Source organism: Chinchilla lanigera, unplaced genomic scaffold, assembly GCF_000276665.1.
Source record: "Chinchilla lanigera isolate Chin_1 unplaced genomic scaffold, ChiLan1.0 scaffold00018, whole genome shotgun sequence".
NCBI classification, from domain to species: Eukaryota; Metazoa; Chordata; class Mammalia; order Rodentia; family Chinchillidae; genus Chinchilla; species Chinchilla lanigera.
The window spans coordinates 10,203,572-10,223,180 of record NW_004955419.1 but is presented as its reverse complement, the minus strand read 5'-3'; positions in this window follow the sequence as shown (position 1 = coordinate 10,223,180).

The following is a 19,609-nucleotide window of genomic DNA, read 5'->3' as shown; positions in this document are numbered from 1 at the left end:
CACAGTATATTCTTTGATATATTTTAGCCTTAGGATTATTGCATGAAGAAAAGTTGAGTATTTCTTTGCCTATGTTTCCCCCTTGGAGAGTTCTTCTGACTTTAATATTTGAATGTTATTAAAGCCCATTTAAATTACTATTATGTTGTTAGAATTACAGGTAGTAGTTTTATTCCTAACTGGAAGTAAAGATGGGTTCATTACATTAACCATAATGTAGGTCAAATTCCATATGTTGCCTTTCCCATAGTTTGGGGTATATTGCAATATAATGGAGGATTCTTATTTTATAAGATCATTTATAATAGTCACCCAAAGAATGATATACAAGAGAGTGCAGGAAGTCTGTCCACACACTAAAAACAAGGAATCTAGCCGAGGGCCTGGAATCCACAATAATGTCCTGCCTGAGTCCAGGTTAAGACCTGCAGCCCATGACAATGCCTCCCAAGAGTACAGCTGGAGGCCCAGAGCCCAAGACAGCATCTCATGCAGGCCTCTTTCAAGGATCTGTGCTGAGAAGGCCCAAAGGTCGGTGGTGAAATCTAAAAAGTCTGTGCCAGCAGGATGAAGGATCTGTGCTAGCAGGCTGAGGGATCTATACTGGAGCCAGGAAGCGATGTGCAAAGTAAGGACCAGAGCTCCCCTGAAAAGTACCACAGCCATCCTCAGCAACAGTGAAGTCCTGAGCTTCTCCTAAGGCAACTGAGTTCACATCAGGGAAGCCAAAGCAGCAAGATTCTCCAGAAGCTTGGCAGCACACTATCTTCCCTTCCAGAGCCAGGAAGTGATGCTCAAGTGAGGACCAGAGCTTCCCCAAAGTGAACTAAAGCTATTCTCAAGGCCAACAATGTCCTGAGCTCCTCGAAGGATGAAAACAGCAAAGTTCATCAGGCAAGCCAGCATGACCAGGTCCTCCAGAAGAACCAACAGCCTTTTCTCAGCTCACAAAAGCCTTTTCTTCTTCTTCTTCTTCTTCTTCTTCTTCTTCTTCTTCTTCTTCTTCTTCTTCTTCTTCTTCTTCTTCTTCTTCTTCTTCTTCAGTTCTGCTTCTTATTCTGCTGGCAACAGTCCTCAGGTGGGCCTCCTACACCCAGCATCACGCTTACTCAGTTCAGTTGGGGGTTATTGACCACCAGTTGTCAATCTACTACAGCCTTTAAAATGTGATGAGGAATGATGATATCGATGATGATGAAGTTGATGACTAAATTTTTAAGTTCATATTATTTTTCAAGACTGTTGCAGCCATTTTACATTGTAAGAAACCACTTTATCTAAGAAACTTCTAATGGTGAAGTGTTAGTGTTCATGAGACAATGATAAATAACTCATGCCAATGCAAACCTATTGTTTCCTACAGTTTTATTTATATTCACATATGTTTCATGGAAGAAAGAACACATATGGCCAGAGACCTCAAGTTATCAGTGTAAAGAAGTTTAATTAATTTTCAGTGAACAATGGCAAAGATGGGAGGGAAGTAAAATGATGGTGCAATAATAATCAGGCAGGTTATATGAAGTTGAAATAGCTAAATTCTACTTAATGAAAGATAATATGAATACTCCATTTTGAGGGTGTAGCGAAAATCTTGAAGGAAAAGAAATATTAATGGGTAAACTCATTACCATTGCGTGGTACTCTAATTCCAGTCCAATTTTGTGTGAGGTAAACCTGTGTTAGGATGATCAAAAGAGGAAACTTTTGAAAGGATATTTATAATTCAGTTCTTAAACTAATACCTGCTTTCATTACATTAATATGTGAAAAGGAATTACCATAGTACCTAAAATTGAATAATGATGAATTTATTATAGTGATGGATGATGATTGTGATGATGAAATTAAAATTCTGTGGTGTACTGTACTTTATATATATTGTTTTATTTGGGATAACTCAGTAACACCCTCCCCAAGATAACACAGACTGTTGTATCCTAATGAAGGCAAAAGGTCTTTTTTAGGTTGCAAATTCCAAGACCAAGAGTCAAAAAGGAATGATTTCTGTCAGTCTTCATTATTTTTAGTAATATTTTCTCTAATTATGAAATGTAAATTTCAAAGACGTTTAAGGAAATCAGTGAGATATATACAAGAAATATTTGGTTTTCTTCCACCATATCTTATATTAACTGCCAAATATATATTGTGGTAGACAATTGCTTTTACTTATTGGGACAAAGTTTGAGACAAGATTTGGTTTTTCTAATATTCATAAAAAATAGGCCCCAAAATGATCAAATCTGGGAAGAGTATCTTGTGTGTGTAGCTACACAAGAGGTACACTTTCACTTCATTTGTTCCTGCAGAGTAATAGCTTAATAGTCTGAAAATCTTTCGACTAATCAAATGAAGTAGTCAATTTCCAAAATGTTAAACCAAAAATCTTTGCCATTGAGATAACCTCATACATTTAGAAAATGAAATAGTTTTAAAAACTCCAAGAATTAAGACCATGATGCTAAGTGAAATAAGCCACACTCAGAAAGTTAAATATTGCATATTTTCTCTCATATGAGAAACCACAACTATAAATAAATCAAAGAATAAAATAAAGGAGAGAAGATAGGAAACTACAAGGTACAGTCTTGGAGATGAGAAAGCTGATTAGGGAGGGGAAGGGGAAGCCAAAATGGTTAAGATGCTGTGTGTATCTGTACTAATTCTCATGATTCATTATGTACAGCAAACATGTACTAATAAAAAGGATATGTTAAATGAATGTACCAATTCCCCAAAGTGAACTCATTGCCATCCTGTATTGCAAACATACACTAATACAAAAAAGACAGTGCCAAAGATGTAACAATGTCAAGGAAAAACATCATGGGTGAATGGAGTCTGTTTGTCATAATGCACTCTTTGTACTGCTCAGTAGAACAAGTAGAGATAATGGTAATGTACTGCACAATTTTTAAAAAGCTAGAAGAAATGAATGCTGAACGTAATATCACAAATATGATAAATGCTGAAGGATGTAGATATGCTGTCCCTGATCAGATCATCACACATATGATAATTTGTTAAAACATCACATCATACACCATAATGATGTAAAATTCTTGCATGTCAATTAAAAAATAAGTGAAAAGTGTAGGGGCTTGGTGATCTCTGGGAGAAAACAGAGAGGGGATTTAGAAAATAAAGACAAGAGACAAAAGCTGAGGTCAGGTGGAGGCCTCTTACCTGATGGGCAGGAGGACTATGCAACAACAGTAGGGGCGTTTATTTACGCTCTTGCAAAGTTAGTATCAGGAGACACAGGATTGCCTAGTGACTAATGACTGAAATAGTGCAGGCAGGATGTTTTTCTCAAGACTGAGGTAGCTTGATTGCTTTAGGCACTGTGGCCTTGTCTTGCTTCCACACATACGACCAATTTCCAGCTCCGGCCGCTCCCAATAAAAAGAATAAAAATACCCAATGGAGAAAAATCAATAAGTAAAAGAGAATTTGTTTTGAAGGAGAAAAATTCCTTCCAAGTCCCTGTCATTATATATTTGAGATTTAAACCAATGATCATAACATCATAGGATCTCTTCTTCATGAATATGTCTAATCAAAAAAGAATTCCAGACTCCCAGAACATCTGTGTGGGCAGCCCATGAAGGCTAACCAAATTTGAGCATGTTATGTTACTTTCCTGAGCTCACACTTAGTGAGTGACAAAGCAAGTTAAAAGGACACAAATCTTTATATCTTAAGGCCAGGACCCAAAATGGGGCAGATTCCATGTAGCTTCTCTCTTCTCCCAATTGCTTATCTTTGGCAGAAATATTTTCAATTTTACCATTTTCCTTACCAGCAAAATGAAGATTGGATTACATCAGCTACTTTGCCAAGGATACACTTTCACTGAGTTACTTAAATTTGTTCTTTTGAATCATTTCTTCGGGAAAAAATGTTTTTTAATTTTTCACTTTTTTTGCATTGTATTCAAAAATTCACAAGAAGAAGAATGCAGGAAGACATTGGACAGGAAAAGTTAGGATTCGGTATGCATCATTCTGCCTAATCATTAGACAGATTTCTTACTGGTTTTGATTCCACTCAAGAATAATCATTTTCTGGAAGAAAATTTTCAGGAAGTTTCTCAGAGAATTGAAGTTTGAAAGGCATCATTTTCAAGAACAGAGCTATATCCAATGTGTTGAACATATAAAAATGCCTTTCAGAGACAATTTTTCAACACTTATTTTCTCATACACGAGTCAACACTTTAAAGTTTGAGTCAGAGAGATTATTAGTTGAAGTTCTTGGAAAACACTCAATGTTTGGTGCTCGTAATTTTCAGTATTAAACTTTTTTAACTTACTATTCCTTTCATACGTCAGCTGCTATTTTCATTACCTGGGAATGTAGAAGAATCAGTGAGAATCACTCTTTTCACAAAGTTGGAAAAGGTCTGAGATGACATCTTGTCCCATTTTCAGATGTAGATTAGGTGTAGAAGGGTCAAATAACTTACTTTAGACTTTTTCCTGAATGATTTCTCAGCTGGCCTGTTCTAACTTCAAATTCTCCCTAGTTTTATGGATTCTATCCAGCCCTCTTAGTGGAAGTTATGGAGAAAGGCAGACTCCCTAGGCCTCCCTCTTTCTTGAAGGCCTGAAGAGAGTTTCATTACTAATCATTCATGTTTTATCACTACTCTGCCTGCCTCTTTATTAATCACCTTCATAGAATGTATTGCTATTAATCATCAGACGCATGTCTGAGAATTACCGGTAATTATCTCTGAACATTCATTACCTGTTGGTATAATTACTTGTTTTCCTGGAGGAATATGGGCCATTTCAGGTCCCTGGATCATGTGTGTGTGTGTGTGTGTGTGTGTGTGTGTGTGTGTGTGTTCATTGTACTCAGATCTGTCAGTTTTTAGCAATTTTTCCTTTTAGACCCCAATTGCTACTGTATGAAGTAAAACTATGTTTCAGCTAAAAATTCCTAACCCTTTGCCACTTGTGAAAACATGCTTTCTATTTAATATACAGATGTGAAGTCAGGTATAATCTATGACTCTCCTTTTAATGTTCTATCTTCCTCAGCAATTCTTTGAAGCCTTCTATGAGCTAATTGATTTGATTTCTCCAGGAATAATCATAGTGTGTACCTTGAGGCTTCATTTTGTTTTATTTTATTTTAATTCATTAGATGCTTGGGGAAATCAGAAATGAATGGGAACAGAATATGTAATTAGTGCTGGTGTACTCTCCTACTTTCTTAGAGTAACTGCTTAGCAGAGGGCTCTGTACTTATAGTTTGGGGTAGGAGGAAATAAAAAGCTAATTTCTGTGTCTTAACTCTGAAAACAATGCCGAAAGCATATGTAGCACAAATGAAAAAATGAAAAAAAATGCTTGTTCCTCTCTGAAGAAGGCATTTTAGTCATCAAATAGGAAAAAGAGAGAGAAACAGGTAAAAACTTACATGTGTTGAGCAAATACTTGCACTATCGTATTTAATCTCCCCCCAAATAGCTCTTGTTTATTGGTTTCATTAAAGCAGAGAATTTGGCCAAAGATACTGAGACATAAGTAACACAATGAAGATTTAAGTCTCGATTTGCCTGACTTCCTAGTCTATGCTCTGTTGCCTCAAGTTCAAGCAGGTTCATAAACAGTATCACCTGATGCATTCCTATTAATAAGGAGGCAGAGCATATGTAATACTTCACTACAGCTGAGAAGAGGATTTCAGGTAATCCTTGTTTAGAAAAAGCCATTGAAGGTGACCTCAAAACAGAAGAACATACAGGAAAAAGAGATCAAAACACAATGCATGTGAATGGATTCAATCCTCAACACTTGAAAAATAAAACAATCTAAGCAAATATAATGTATGTTTTTGTGTACATGTTCCTTACTGAAGTCTTAAGGACTCTTTTCAGGCTTCAGTTCTCAACTGAACTTTCCAAGTTTGTGATGTGTTTTAGCAGTGAATCCTCACCCATGCAGAAGAACAGGCCTCTGTGAAGCAATGAGGAACTCTTATTAGCTAGACTTCGCCTGGGGGAAGTAGTGCTACCTTCTCACATACACACAATTATTTAGTACTTCTCTTTTCCTACTAATGAAGACTTCTATTACTGAACATTTTAAAAATAGTTTCCTAAAGGCCTCCACCACTAATGTATCCTTTTGGTCAGTAATGATTTACTAAATCCCACTGTTTTCAGTAGAGAATTTGCAGAGATGAACTTTGGGACATAACACAATATTGTCATATTTATCAAAAACATTATAATTTACTTTCAGATACAAGAATTTTGGTTTACCTTAATTGATGTGTGTTCCCCAAACTAATCTATGTATATTTTCAAAATTGGTTATCACTAAATAACCTGTTCAACCACTAGTGAACTATTGAGATCACTATTATTCTTCCTACTTTATGGAGGATACTAAGGCGCAGACTTATCTACTAAATTGACTAAAGGCACTTGGTTAATTAATTAAGTTAATTAATATTGAAAATATTACAATTGTAAAATGAAGAGAATACTACTGAAAGTGGAAGACATTACTGAAGAGATTCATTCAACAGTAGAGATAAAGGAAATTCAGAAATCATTACAGGATGAATACACGGAAGCCCTGTTTCCTTACCTACACACTGAGTAGTAGCATAGCCAAGACTTCTTCAGGATTTAATAACTTCTTTGGTACAGGTGCTTATTGTAGTACTTCATAATAAGATATAATATGTTGCTGATGATACAGCTCAGCAGCATAGTGTCTGCCTGGCAAGCACAAGGTCCTGAGTTCAACTCCTGATACCCCCCCCAAAAAAAAAGAAGAAGAAAAGATATAAGTTGTCAACAAATGATAGAATTATAATATTCTTTATAAATAGATAATTCTCACAATCTTAGATCAGACATCTATGCTTTGTCCATTCTAGAGAAGATGAGAGATAGTTTGAGTAAGCTTACAAATAACGGAGCATGTAGATATTTTTCTATCTTTATGGCTGAATTCAACATTGAAAATTTGCCTTTCTGTGTTCAGATTTATTTTTTCCTTCATCCACAAATAAACCACTAAAGTATTCATCTTCTTGACTTTAATATTTAGCCCTGTCATGATGTTAACATCATAAGCTTTCCTTAAACTGGCCTTTTAATTGTTAAGTACCCATTGAATTTCCATGAAAACTTTATAGTGCAGGCACTATGAGTATAATTTAATCTGTTTAATCCAGTTGTAATGTACTTTTGATTTGTAAATTCAACATAAAGAACAGGAATCCATTTGGGAAAAACTTTAAAGTCAGTGGCACTGCTTAAGCCATCTGTTCTTTTCAGGCAGTGTCCTACGAGGTGCTCATTGCCTCACTGTCTTTAAGTTCGTTTCTCCATGCATCTATGTAGGGCAGGGGAAGGGCAAGTTAGTTCATTTAACAAATAAACCAGTGTGATAATATAAGGGAAGTTAACTTTTAGCTAAAGTAATTGCTAATGTAGACTAAGACATATAATAGAAAATTTAAAACTGTGTAAATATCCAAGTAGACTAGAAGTTGAACTCTCACATCACAATTGGGAATGCTTGGTAAGCCTTATTTTGAGTCATCGCATTTGAAAACATTTTCTGAACTGTAAAATGCTGGTGAATTTAAGAAAAATGTTGGGAATTTTATGGGAGGTAGTTGAGTTTTTTTATGATGAGCAGATCCAGAGTAATGAGGACTTTTCAAACTCCAGAGAGAAGAATGCTTGGATTATGAATTCCTATTTACAGATGGAGTCATTTAGCTCCTGAAAAGTCAAGCGGTGTGCTCCAGGATATGCTGTAAATGAGTTACAGAACCACTCAAAATCCTTAACACTGGAGCTGGTGCCCTTTCCTCTAACCTCAGTTTCCCTGGCCAAGTACGCCTCTAAGCTTAGGGAAATTCCAAACAGGGTGTGGTAGGGTATAAGTGGGGAAGGATCATTTTTTCTTCCAGCTCCACCAGTAGTCCCAAGAGAAGAAAATTATGACTATGGACAACTCTAAATTGTAACTTGAAGGAAAGAAAAATGAAATGATATTTTACATGTTCAGCACACACACACACACACACACACACACACACACTGTTTGCTGGTCTTTATATTACAGGTTTGCTTATAATGTTTTAATGTCATGCTTTGGACAGGTTCATAAAAAGTACTTGTATCTAATTTTATAGATGGGAATAGAGTGGTAGCCCAAGGTTATATAGTTGGAAAATTGTAAAGCAAGGATTCAAACACAGATTGGCCTTTCTCTAAAACATGCTCCATACCTGTTCTTCCATGGAATTTCCAGCCTACCATTCTTCCAATCTAGTCCACTCTGCCCAGGTGGAATTAGATCTACTGAAAGAATTGTTGTCTAGACATCTCCATTATTACTCCTACCTTTGACCTTAATTCTTTATCCAGAGGTTAAAGAGTCTTTCTTAATTGGACTTGGGAGGAGTAATTTTCGGGACAAGATTATTACATCTTCTTCTCCTTAGAAGTGAGTTCTTCCTTCAGTAATGTCACATGAACTGAGAAGAAACACTAAATGAAAGTGTTTTCTGGAGGTTAAACTTTTGTTATGACAATTTCATATTTCTAATACATCATAGGATTTATTTTCTCTTTTTGAAATCAGTGGAATTCTGATATCTTATTGACATTGGGCAAAGATGTCTGGTTTAATTTGGAGATTTCTTAAAATTAAGCCAGGAATAATACATTCTGTGGTCTAGCAGAAGGCTAAAGTTCCCCAATTTCCCTTGTATAATTAAGTATTGAGTTTTCAATATCCCATATAGAAATTGAATGCCTTTTGCTGTTATTTGTTACTGTATTTTTGATAACTTCTGATGATTTCTGTTTAAGTGAAGATTATGTTTGTGCAAGGAAAAAACCAAATTACCTTCCTCTTTGCATTTTTCAGTCTACCTTCTCACTTTCTTCTCCTCTTGTTCTTATGCAGACTATTTATTTTTTTTTTTTTTGGTTTTTCTCCGGTACCGGGAACCGAACTCACGACGTTGCGCTTGCGAGGCAGGCGCTTTGCCGCTGAGCTAAATCCCCAGCCCCTCTTATGCAGACTATTTAATCAAGATGTTGAGGTTCCCTATACTTCTGAGCAGCAATCCTAAACCATGTTTCTCCACAGACTTGGGCTTTAGTAGTATTTGAGAGATGAGGCTGATCCAATTATCAAGACTGAAAACTCTAGAGGGAAAATTTCCCAGACTATGATGTTATGTCCAGCATTCTCTCTCTGTTAAAAATAAACATTTCCTAGTTATAGGCTCTTTGAGGGAAAAGAGCACAAAAGTTTTGGAAACTGAAGTGTAGCACCTTATAGCATCTACCTTAATTTTATGTATTTTTCCACTTAATTAAAAAGTTGTTTTATCATTAAATTTCAAATTATCTGAAAATGTGTTGCCCTTTCAATTTTGTTTCATATTGTGCTTCTTTTCATGACATAGAACAAACTCTAAGCAGGGAAAGAAACACAAAAATATAGTGCACCTTTTTCCCTTATACATAAGAGTGATTGAATGGAGGGGAGGGTGTAATGCTGTGTTAGAGGTCACATAGCAATTTTAATGACATAGCCACAAAAAATATATTCTGCCCTCCCTGCTTTGACTTTACTCCTTTCTCCTCAACATTAATGGATTCTTTCTAAATTTTCCAATATAATTATATGCACATTCAATTGTTTTAAGAATTCATTCATTTACTCATTCATTCATTCATATATTCAGTGTTATTCATTCCTTTGATAAAAGGCAGAATATGAGCAAATTCCTTTGTCAGTCTCCCTCTGCCAGTTTATAAACATTTATCCATTTCTACCAATTAGGCTTGTTTATAGTCAGTTTATTTTGACTAATATAAGAAAGGAGAAACACATGGGTATCACAAAAGGTTAGACAGGAGCTAAAGGACACTGAAGGTAAGAAAAATGGTAATCTCACAAGAGTGATATAGATAACATATTAGAAAAAATAAATCAGAAAGTGGAAAGAACTGAAGTTTAAGCAGGTATAGAGATCTGGCTAAATATGGAGATGCTTCCTAGAGGAGATGATATTTGACCTAGCCCTTAAGGATGAGGAAGACATGTATATTGAATTATAAGGAAAAGTGTGTGTGTGTGTGTGTGTGTGTGTGTGTGTGTGTGTGTATGCTTTTGGGCAAAAACAATATCATCTTTGGGAAACCCAATACAGGGAGATAGACATAGCTGGAAGATGCTGAAAGGTAAGTGACTATTTGATGGAGGGCCAGCACGAAAGAAGTTAACTTTATGTCAGTGGTTCCACATACAGATGTCTTCTGAATCACCTTAAGACTTATTGCTGCTTGCACTGTCTTTCTTCTGTTCTTTTCTGCCTTTCTGCTCTCATTTCCCAGCACATTATGCACCTTTCTCATTATCACTCCTCTTTTCTTTTTCATACCCCATTTATCTCCTGTTGTCCTGTCTCATTGCCTGCGCTATGATTGCTGGTGTTTCCTTTGAGGTATTAACTTTGGTACAAAACACCTACATTTGAGTTCATTACTTTCATGGCAGAGTGAGGTGGCCCACTGACTTACTCCTCACAGAAAATGGTGACAATTATTAATGCACACACAGACATTCAGAGCCTTGGGACATAGTCCAAAAGGAGTAAAGCAAACGAATACATTTTATTCAAGAAAATCCACTTATATTCAATAGAAAGAGTGAAAGTCTATGCTATCTGAGCCAAGACTCATTTACTCATTCACTTCTCAGCCCCAGTTCAAAGAAACAAAAATGGACTCCAGATTGATGTTATAAATAACACAGAATTCCACCCCAGCCTCCCCCCTCCCTGCTACTCTGGGAGACATCTCCAGGAATGGCATGTTGCCTGTCTCATAGAACTCCCACCTGCCTTTTGTGATGCTAAATTCTGAATGAGTACAGCCGTGAGATGGGTATTTCCCTTTTTCACCCAGCTCGGTTGACAGGATGAAGGTTTCACCCTGCATACTAAGAATACTGGAAGCCCAGTCGTTGTCTTCCCAAATGATAAAGCAGTTGTTCCTTATTAATACAAACAAACTAAGAAGACCTGAGACTACTGCCTGTCTTATCCAGTTCACACTCAACTCCTAAAGTGGGAGAAGTCCCTCAGAAAGTGCTGACCACTCATCATCCCACATGTAGCTCTAGAGCCCAGGCTACGGAGTATGTCTTCTTAGCAACTGGACTCCATGAAAGAGATGAATGACAGAGCATGGCCAAACCATCAAGCTTTCTGAAATTTTGACTTGGTTATAGTGGTATTCTTTGTTTTCACAATAATGATGCTATTGATAGTAGACAGGTGGGAGGACAGGTATCTTTTCAGAGGTGGGCCCTGAATTTTCTACTTTTCTAAGAATGCTTATTCTTTTTCTTTGATTTCTAGTGTCCAGTCTCCCAATTTTACTTGTATTCTCTTCTCTTCAGATATTTCAAGTTTTTCATAAAATTTAGCTTTAATTCTTTGACCACAGAACTCCTCTCTCCATGTGATCTCATTGGCATCAGTATGCTCCTAGTTCACGTGGGGCTGATTTACCCCCACTTGGAGTGTTCATGTCATGACCTAAATCTACAGACGTAACTTAGTCAAGTAACATTTTTACTGGACAAGCCATACTTCATGTATTTTCTACCTGCTTACTTCCAAGTGCAAGTGTGGCTATATCTCTGCACATTACTTCAACCATGACAAAGAAAGCTAAAACAGGTTTATCATGGGTGCTGATTAGGAATCTCTTTTTCCCATGAAGGGTAGAGCAGCCCAAAATACAGAATTCCAGTCCTACCATGGCCTCCTGTGTAAAGAGAGATGGGAGGTGAGCTTAAAGATGCTATACCTCAGCACTGAGCAATCTGCAAACATATGTTGCCCCTCAGCTCTGCCATATGGCTCTGTGTCTAATTTCAAACTGACTTTTCAGCACATTTAAAGGCAAGGGATTTAGACGGGAATTAGCTTCCTCCATGGAAGCCACTTTCCAAGAGTAAAAGAAAAAATTTTACATGACCAGTCCCCTAGCATGTGTTCTGCAGCTGAGCTGTGGCAGAGGCAGAAGCGAAGCCTTGTGATTTTTGGAAATGAAGCAAATGCCCATGGAGGGCTCTGGAGCAGCTGGGGCTATTCATTGTCAAGCCCTGAGCATGGAATCTCAGAGACCCTTGTAAAGAGAAAATGGAAAGACTATTTGCTCTATTTCTTTTTTTTTTCTTTTTTTTATTTTAAAGAGCGCAAAAACAAAATGAAAGTGATGCAGAATTTCAAAACAAGATGATAGAAAATTAACAACAGATATTATATTACATATTGTTATCTTCAAAGTAGCTGCTCAGATTACAAGATATTAGTTTTATTTCATAGAAAATAAAGAGTATTTGTTCTTTTACTTGTATCACTTCTGAGCTTCACGTTGTACTTTAATGTAGGATCAAATAATTTTACTTCCTTTGGGGAAATTTTATTTGAATTGTTTTCTACCCTTCCTTCTTTCCTCCTTCCCTCCATTCAGCCACTCCTCCCTTTCTTCCTTCCTTTCCTTCCCTCCAGAAAGTGATTTTTATTAGAGGATGACCCACTATGTAGATCACATATGCATATAACAAAGTAACTATCCTGGGGGAATTCTTGATTTGGGGAAAATACAAATAGAGATAAGATGTCACTCATGTAGATCTGTACATAATGAGACCAAGACAATAAATTTAAAATAAAGCAAGATCACCTTGATCTGGTTTGAATACGTGGGAATGGCTATAGGTGATGTGTAGGGGGAAATCAGAGAATACTGTGAGGAAGAGATTTACTTTAAGATAAACCATAGCCTTACAGGACAATTTCTTGCCCAAATACCCTAAGTCACTGACTCCTTTCCATTCTTAATATTAGTGTCCTTGTGTGTTAGTCAGTTTTTTGCTGTTGGAATGCAATGCCTGAGAAAAACAAACTAGAGAAATAAAGTGGTCTCAGTCCATGGTCAACTGGCTCCATTGCTTTTTTGACACGTGACCAGGCAGAGGTAGGGTGGAGGAAGGGTGTAGTGGAAGGAAGTTGCTTATTTTCTAGGAGCCAGGAGGCACAGAGGATAGGATAGCAAGAGTGGAAGGAAGTAATGGCAAGATACAGCCCCAGGACCGCACGCCTGTGACCCACTTTCCATTACCTCTAAAGAATGCCAGAAAGCTATTATCTTATGAATGGATCAATCCACTGATAAATTTAAAGCCCTCATAATTTGATCACCTGCTGAAACTCCAACCTCTGGATGCATGATATTTTTCAGGGGTCTTTTAGATCTAAACCAAAATACCCTAGTAAAAGCAGCATATGTTCATTTAGTGATTAGAACTGATGATAGAAATTAAACTCCAACATACAAAGAAACAGGATTCTACTAGTTGTTTGCTTTGCAGATTCTTAAATCAAGGAAATCTCCAACTAACTAAAAGATGTAACATACTAGGAAAGCAATCTGGAAAAGCTGCGATTAGAAGACCCATTGTATGCTACCCTTATACAAGCAATGAGAGCTCATCATCAAGACGTTAATGTGAGTGAAAATAATATGTTTTAAAGGTATTATAGTTTTAGTGTCTATTACTCATTTTTTTCATCACATCAAGCATAATACAAGTAAGGAAACTAAGAAGTACACATTTAAGTGACTCGTTTGAAGTCACATAGGTAGCAAGTGATAGAGCAAGGATAAGAATCAGACTCCCAGTCTGATGCACAGTTCATGCATTTCAGATATTACTCAAGATTAAATCATTGGGGTTATTCCTTTATGTGGTATTTTGGGAAACATTTATTCTAATCGGTTCCCTATGCTGAGCTCTAAGGAGCTGTATGAGCAAGCACAGACCCTTTGACAAGGATTAAAAATGCAAGATAGTAATATGTTTATGTTTGGTATGTAAAACATATTTTCTTGTTACTCCAAGTATAATCCTCTTTCCCCACCATGTCACTTCCAATCTTTTAATTTCATTTCCTTTCATTTGTTCTCTTTTTTGCTCATATATATATATATATATATTTCCCCTGAATCTTTAAACTACTAAGACACCAAGAAGGATGCCCCTGTTTTTAGATTTTATTCAAAGCAAGAAATGAAACAGGTGCTTGTATAAGCATAAAATACAAAATAATTGGTCAAAACTATTTCACCTTTACCAGTGCCCCACTTAATAGTTTACTTTTATTTTTCTCCCCTCGACCACTGGTAGTCATTCTATAAGGTTTTGTATCAACCTCATTTTAGGATTTATAGATTTTCACTCTCCCTGCCCATCACCACTACCAAACCAAGCAGAGAATGATTAACAGTGCATATTGAAATCTATGGTTAATAACATGTCTAGACTTTAACAGCATGCTAAAGGACCTATGGGGTGGGAGAGAGCACAGGAGGAATGGTTATAGTTTCAGCATGATGTGAGGGTGCTCCTCAAGGCCTTATGTGTTGCAACTCAGTCCACAGTGTTCACTGCTGAGAGAGTGGAATCCTAATCCAACTCTGAAGTTTATAGATGGGGGCTTTTGAGACACAGTTATTATAAAAGTCATTAAGATTGAGCTCCTATGATTGAATCCAGATGTTATATAAAAGGAAGAGAAATGAGAAAAATCACACACGTATGATGCATGATATACCTTGCTATGTGATGTCCTGGATCCTTTAGGACTCTGCCGGCATAAAGATCTTCATCAGATATGGACCCTGGATTTGAAACCTCCAGAAATGTGAGATGTTATGGGCTTCTGTTCTTTATAATTCCCCTTGTCTGTAAGATATGTTAATGGCAATATCAAATGGACTCAAACAAAGGAAATGCAAGTTCTATAGTGGAAGGTTGAGCTCATCAGTAGCTCTCTCACAAAGGTTAGGATAAAGCCAGGGAGCTGCGGAAGGCCATGAAGTAAGTTAATTCCATGAAGGAAGTTACTCGGATTTTTACATACATATTTGGACTCTGTATGGATTGAATTATATTGTCTGGTCCTCAAGGAAAGCCATCACCAGGCTACATACTTTCCACACATGCATATTTGCCCATCCTTTCGGAGTTGGATCACGCCCAGGTTACTGCATTCCTTGACTGTGAAAGGTAGCAGAAAATGAGAAGCACTTTCAGAATTAGTCAAGTACTTGACAAACAATACTGTTTACTCATGCCCTCGCCCTCACCCTCACCCCTTCCTTCCTGAGGCAGAAGTCACAGAAGCCTCACTTACACAAGCATGTTCTCTTCAGAGTGATGCACTGTATTGTGACGTACTGTCTAGCCCAGGATTGCCTCAGCTACCTGGTCAAAGTATTTCATCATCAGCTGGGCTTCAACTTACAATCTTCTTGCTTCAGCCTCCTAGAGTATTGAATTACAGGTATGAACTACTATGATCAGCTTTATGTACTCATCCATTTAAAGCTTCTGGAGCACTTATTGTATATGGGTCACAAATAGTTAGTAGGGCTAGAAGGATGGAAGTAACAGACACAGTCTGTCCTCACATGTATCTTCTTAGCCTCTATATGAAGTTAGACTCCAGTCAATCCCTATTATTTTCCAATTTATTATCATAATAATTGATGCTTTGAATGAGCCTTAAATTTTTTCAAGGTATTGGGCACTGTGATGTGCATGGAGAGGCTCAGTTACTTTTCTCATTGCTGAGACAAAATATCCAGCACCTTAAGTTAAAGTAGGAAAGATTTATCTTGGCTCACAGTTCATAGAGGTTGCAGTCCATAACTGGTTGGATCCAAGGCAGGATAGCATGGCAGAGCAGCATTTCAGAGTGGACAGGAGGAAGCAGAAGACAAGGAGTAGCAGCAAGTAATAGCAGCGGCCTTCTTTCTTTGCCTTATATTCCATCCAGGAATATACCATTCCATACGATTAAGGTGGGTAGCACTCACACCCAGGGTGAAGCATCCTTAATCCCAGGATCGCACAATGACTCATACCCTTAATGCCAGTGTCACATACTCTAGATCCAGTCACTTCCAAAATGTCTCACCTATGACTGCATGAGGCTTTGTAGGCACAAGTAGATAGAGACCACAACATGGAGTATGTCACAGCATGCAGAAAATGCCCAGGTTTCGTTGCTGCTTAGTTGAAAGCATAGTGGGAAAGGGAGAGGATCTTTCTCTCTTGAGCATGACACACAGTTGCTATGTGAACATAAAGGAGCCAGTGACAATGCCTATCTGAGGAGTCTGCACATGTGTTAATAAATACAGATTGTGAATATAAGGACTTACATATCACAGAAGTGTTGGATCACAGCACATAAATGGATATTGGCTTGGAAATGGGTGTCCAAGGTTAAAAAAGAATTCCATGGGACAAAATATTGGGAAACATGAAGTATTCTATCTACTGAAGTAGATAGAAAATATACATTAGAATCATAAATATTCTAAAGCATCCTGAGGAAACAGATCTCTTTTTCTCTGTTTAATGGTTTATTTCCTTTACTTAAACAGAGCCTAGTTTTCCCTCTTAGAAAAACTATTTTTCATTGATTATAATAGGCCATTGATCAGAAGGTGATGGTTTATCTGCCACTAAAAATTTTAAAACCTGCCAGTTATAACTATAGTGCATTGTCAAGTATGAAACACATCCTGATTGGAGGGGTGTTAAAATGTGAAAAAATGTGAAGGTTGGAAATATTAGCTAGTTGGATGGAACCAGATTCAGGCCTGAGATATGTTAAGGAAAGGAGGCCTTCCTTCTGTGACCCAGACTAAGCTTTGATTGCTCATTCTTATGATTTGCTGTTAACACTCTGAACTGGAAAATAAAAGTTATGAGATTGTGGTATAGATAGCTCACTGATAAAGTTTTAGGGTTTCCTTCTATAGTATAGCATTACTGATGAGAAGTAGGGCCCAGCAGTGATTGTGTGTGTGTGTATGTGTGTTGGTGTGCAAAAGACAGAGATGGAAACAGATGGAGATGTGGTCTTGGGACTAGTTCTGCTCAGTGAAATGATAAAGGAGATAATGCATGACAGAGACTATGCAGCACAAATACTTGAGTATCTGGTGGCTCCTCTGCTGTTTTCCCACCTGCGGCAAACTTAGAGGCTGCATATTGGAAAGGGCAGCATCATGACAGAGAAGGGTGGTGGATCCCCAAATCATTCCCACCCTATTTCCAATCACAGTTATCTTCAGAGAGCATTTGATGAGAAAGAAACAAACTTTTATCGTCCTATGTCACTGAAATTTGGAGGTAGGTATCATAATTAGCTTAATTTAACTGGCCAGTTGTGTCCTATTTTCATGTCTTATTAAATATACAATATGTTCAAAAAGTGTCAGATACTTCTTCCAAGTCTCTGGCAAAGAGGAGATTTTTTTCATTGACTGAGTGATTATGGATCCTGAGCTGAATTTGTTCGACTTGAAGGGTGCGGAGAACCAAGTGGCTCCCCCTGCTTCTGTGCTACAGGTGTAGTGATTATTTTATTGTAGTGGAAATTACAGGCTCATGATGATGACATACTGACCTTCTCGTGACACTGCAATGATAAGTCCATCAAAGTAATCAAATAAGACTTGATAACTAAAGGGAATACTGTTTCTTTTTTTATATTTGACATGTCTGTGCTCTGGAATATGCACACAGAGCTGAGATACCTTTGAAAAAGCTCAGTGTACGATAATGTATTAATCCCATTAGTTTTTCCATAAAAATGAAACATCTCAACAAGCACCATGAGTCATAGATAGGAAAGTTCACTAAGAAGACCTCTATAAAATGCATGCATTGATATTTTATGAAGTAGAGCCTATAGTATCTTCTTGGACTGTTCTTTTAGGCTTAGGTTTCATTTTAACTACCAAAGAGTTTCCTTTACAATGACGGAAAAAGCAAGAGAATATGTGTGTTATATACTTATATTACTCTCTTCATTTATGCACGGTGTTCTAGTGAGGGGATCTAATTACATCTTGCCTGGAATAATACCCATGCCTTTTATTTTCCTTCTTAGGGTGTGTGTGGCTGCATGGGAGAATAGTCAAAGAGCCTTGAGTTCCAGGCCATAGACAGCCTTAGGACAATACCAACATGGCATGAGGTACTTCTATTTGTCATTTAGAAAGATGGCTTTGGGGCTGGAGATTTAGCTCAGTGGCCAAGCGCCTGTTTGGCAAGTGTAAGGTTGTGAGTTCGATTCCTGGTACCGGAAGAAAAACAAAAACAAACAAAAAAGAAAGATGGCTTTGACTGCAGAATTAGAGACACATTAGAAGAGTTGAGAGCTTTGAACATATGAGTCTGAACTCTGTAAAATCTAGACAGTGTATTTATTGCACTACTCTAAGCGAAGGCATACATGTCATGGTAATTCCAATAGAAATGTGGACTGACATTTTAGAATAACTTTATATTTTCCATTTGTAGGACTTGAGAGAATTTCTTTCTTTTCCTGTATGGTGAGCCCCACAGATCAGGAAACAAATTGCCACTGAAAAGACAGATTGCTACTCAGAGCTTTAAAGACTCAGGGGCATGTCACATCCTGCAGGTGGCCATCTGGGGAAACACCATGGTAAGTCAGATGGTAGAAGGAACAAGGGGGAAATCACAAGCCCAAGCCATTTCTTTGAGTGTATTTATGAGCCAGACAGAAGAGGTATTTCTGAGCCAGCTTGGGTTAGTAAATCTGCACACTGAAGGTGTGGTCCAGGGTGAGTCGTATCTCCAAGAGCTAACTGTCCTGGGAGGGCCAGTCTCTTCCCATCAGGGAGAACACGGATGGGACTGTTAATTTTAATCTTCTCCCAGGTTAGCTATATGCAGTGGGGTAGGTTGTCATCTGATTTAAAAAAAAGTTGTGTGTTTAAATTTTTAAAAATATATTACAGTAATAAACACACTGCTGCTCATCCCCTTCAAAATGCCCTCCTTTACTTCAAGTACCCTTGTCCCATTCTTCTCACTTTCTGAAGCAGTTCTAGAAGTCCTTTTTTGGAATGTCTTTAATTGCACCATTATGGCTGCCTAGATGCTGTGAATCTATTCAAAAATGCTTCCCTTCCAAAGGCAGAAGTTACACAGTGAATAAGGTGCTTTTAGAACACCCCATAATGTTTTTACAAGTTTGCTTTCCTGTTGGATTTTTTATAACACTTTGTAAAGACATAAAAGAGAATTTCCAACACTGCTTCAGGAAGTGGCCAGAACAATGGAATACTTGTGTTCAAAGCAAGGGAGAGTATTTTGAGGAGCATTAATGGCAATGAGTCTTTCACTGTAATCATTTGTCTTTAAATTTAAACACTCACCAGAGGTTTTGCTCACCCCTTATTCTCTCTTGCAAGGCTGGACAGCAGCAGCAAGCTGCATGCAGCTCCTACTCAGCCATACAATCGTGAGGGTATACAACCTCTGCTTGACATTCTACTATGTTGCTGACCTATGATATTTGGTAGGTTAGGTGTATTACATGCATTTTTTGATTTACAGTATTTTCAACTAATGATGGCTTTATGATGATACAGCCCAACTGTAGGTACAGAAGCAACTTATATAGAAAATAGAGTTAA